General features: G+C 38.1%; 1 protein-coding gene across 2 annotated transcripts in view; it reads left to right on the forward strand.

The window, feature by feature from the left end:
• Window positions 1-3,462, forward strand: part of OSBPL9 (oxysterol binding protein-like 9) — a 27,004-nt gene that overhangs the window by 1,313 nt on the left and 22,229 nt on the right. For both annotated transcript variants that reach the window (XM_010010507.1, XM_010010584.1), the window contains exon 2: window positions 824-871. The gene's annotated coding sequence lies outside the window, so the exon portion shown is untranslated. The remainder of the gene's footprint in view (window positions 1-823; window positions 872-3,462) is intronic.

Consider the following 3,462-nt stretch of genomic DNA (forward strand, 5'->3'; position numbering starts at 1 on the left):
ATGAGTAGGTTTTATGCAAGCAGGTGAGTGAAGAACTGTAGCTCACCTACTAAAAATTACAGCCTGTTTTTGGAGCAAGGGTGGACATAATGAACATTTTGAGCGTTACCCTAAATGTCTTTTCTTCCTTGAACAACTTGTATTTAATGGCTTTTTGCATGTGCACTCTAGAGGTAAGTTTTAACTGTTTCAGCTCAGCTAGTGTTAAATATTTATGCAAGCTTTTCAGTAATAATTGGTTTTGCTTTGCTTAGCTGCATCTCATATTCCACTTTTAAGAAAAATAAGTAGAAGTTAATTCTGGGAAATCACTGTGTATCTTCCCAGGAGAAGCACTTATGAATCTTACATGATTTGAAGCATGTACCTAAATAATAAAGTACCTGGAAGGGTTGGTAAGGGTTGAGGTTGTTTTGGGGAGCACTCTATATGCCCCCAAAATCTTTGCTGAAATGGAAGAAAGGCACTTTGAGGTGTTCTGATGAGTGTCACTTACATTACTTAACGTCACCTTTTTGTTCAAACTGTGGTAGAATCATGCCAGGCTGAGCTGTGGAACTAGCCGGGATCTGAGATCTGGTCTCTTGCAGGATGGGATAATGTGAGAAATTAGTTACAAATTTATTTTATCACAAATGCTGTAAAGAAAAACTAGGCAAAAACTGCTTTGGGTCATAATACTTGGGTTATTATTATTAAAGACCCCAGAATACTAGGATCATATAACTTAAGTACTTACTAAATGCTTTTGGTTTTGAAGTTTCGGTGTTTCTAACTGAAAAATAACACTTCCAGTATTTTCACAAGTATCTCTTTCTTTTAGCTTTTTGATGAAAAGCTCCAGAACTGCAAAGATGATGAACAGAGAAAAGCAAGTACATTTTCTCTTAAATATTGCTTATTTTGCTTAATCAGAGGGTTTTGTGCACCAGTATAGTCTATAGAAATTTAAAGTACAGTTCAAATTCATCAAATTGTTGAAATCACTTAGAGCAATTTGAATAACCAATGACATTATTTGTGGTGTGAATAGGTTGCAACAGATTTTTTTAGTAGTAGTGGCTGGCACAACATTAGAAACGGTTTCAGTCTGTAGGAAATAATTATTTCTCTGTTATCCAGCTGTCAGAAGCGTTTTTAACTTAAATTTGCTATTTTAAAACCTTTAGTAAGGCTGAACGTTTAATGTTTGTAGGAATAGCAAAGCTATTCTGGAGAAGAAAAACTCCTGAGAATCATGTATTTCACATAATCAGTCTGTGTCCTGTGTAGTTCTGTGACTAGCATGCCACATGTTGGAAGTCTGAGAATACCACAGTTCATTCACCTTAGGTGAGGATGCGAGAAATGTAACTTGCTCTGTGGGGAGCACTATCTTTATAGTGAGATTTTAATTCACTTAAGTGGTTTGTGTTTTTTTGCATCCCCCCTATTCCATTTCAAAGTCAAGTTTGTAAGTCAGATCGCTATGTTTAAGAAAAGCTTAAACATACCTTAATGGTGTGGGTTTGGCATTAAGTATTGTGCTGGTTTTGTATGTTAGTTTGTTTGGTGTGGAGGAGGGATTTAACAATTCCATATGAAAGGTTTGTTACGGAGGTGTTGCTTTTATTTTCAGCAGATGCAGTAATTTCGGTATCATAAAGCAGTGGTGGATTTAATCCTAGTTCCCTCCCTCCCCCCAGTTTCACTTGTGAAAAACAAGCTGGTGTTTGGTTTCAGTTTTGAAAACAGTTTGATGCTTTCTGTGATTAGTTTAATTCTTTATAATGGCTGTGACCTTTCATGTTTTATCCATCTTGTTTGATGTGTTGTGTGGCGTCTGGGGGACTTCACAAGTGATGATCTGTCTGGAGCTGTTCTGCATGTACAGGCTTTTAAATAACATTTTAAAGTACAAGCATTCTCTGTGTAAATGTGTTTAATCTGTAGACAACTGACCAAAAGAGGAAGATCTAAAGATTTTGTATTTGTCCTTCAGTGTGTCCTAGTGGGAAGAGTTCTCCTTCAATTTTGACCTCCCTCCAGATGCTGCTTTGCAGATCAGGCAGTACTTCTTTCCTTGTGACAGTGCTTCTAATCCCTGGAGGCATTCTGCATGTTGTGCTGATTTCTCTCTTTATCCCTGCAAGGTGTCTATGGAACAGACAGATTGACTTTATAGAGAAAGCAGGAGGCTTGTTTAGAAGAGGTCAGCTTCCTCTGGTTTTAAATCTTGATGAGTGTTGCTATTACTATATTTATTCTCTATTAAAAATGAAAGACTTGGCAAAGCGCTTTTGATCATGTCTCTTCCTGTACTAAAGCAGCTAAGAGGCTTTTGATACTGTATTGAGTGGCTTTCCTATTTGCTTATGGAAGTGTGGTTCAGCTATCAGACTAGGCTAAGTGTAACCTCAAGATATTTCCATCCAACCCATAGTTTTTTCTTCTGAGGAAACAAGATTTGGTTATTTGAACGTTATGTGCTTCCCAGCTACCTGAGTGATAGGGCCAGACATTTATAACCCGAGCTATTGTTCTTGCAAGTGTTCAGAGCATTGGAAACCAGGACAGCTGGTTTTTAGTTACAGAATATTTGGGGTTTTGAAGGTAATGGTATAGAGTATAGGTGTTCCCAGATGCTTTAAGATCTCTTGGGTATCTTTGAGACATGATAATCCTGTTGAACTTGGAAGAAGACAGCGCAGATGAAGACCTGATGAATTCTGAAGACAGAAATAGTGACTATCATGAATTCCTTATGTTTTATTGATACCCCTGGCAGAAGTACAACTACTACTGTGTAGTGGGATCATTCTGTCTTGCAAGCATACTGTAACTAGCAGTGCTGCCAGTTTTGCTTAATCTACTGGAGCAGTAAAATGTATATACCTGATTATGTGGGAAATAGAGGAAGGTGTGTGACCTGAGGGTACTGGCATTTCAAGGTGAAGATGAGAATGGTACCTTACTTTTCTTGCAGTGTTAGCAGTATTGTTGGTGAGAATTTGAAGTGAACTTTGCTGTTCAGTTTTGTGAAACTATCTTGACCACACATATGAGGGAGAATAAAACTGTAAGCGTCCAAAAGCATCAGAATAAGAAAGAGGTGTACATTTGGCAGGCTGAACATGAAACAAAGCTGACATTGCTTAACAAGATTTTGGAGGGAAGTGTAGCCTGCTTAAGCTGTTTGCTACGCTACTACACAATGAGGAGTTTCTCTGAAGTAAATCCATGCCTGAGCCCATGCATTCCGGTTACATGTTACAGGTTCTAAGAATTGGCTGCTACCCTACATGCCTCTGCTGTCCCTTTGCTGAATGAGCTGATCCCTCTGTAGTTACATGATCATTGAATGAGGCAAAAATCATGTTCAATGAAATAAAATTAGGTTTCTAGTGGATCACCGTTGGCTTCATAAAAAATCGGATGTCAAGAATGTGCAACAAGCAGCAAGTAGATGGAGTAGGTTCAGCA

Source organism: Nestor notabilis, unplaced genomic scaffold (assembly GCF_000696875.1).
Source record: "Nestor notabilis isolate BGI_N333 unplaced genomic scaffold, ASM69687v1 scaffold4980, whole genome shotgun sequence".
Lineage (NCBI taxonomy): Eukaryota > Metazoa > Chordata > Aves > Psittaciformes > Psittacidae > Nestor > Nestor notabilis.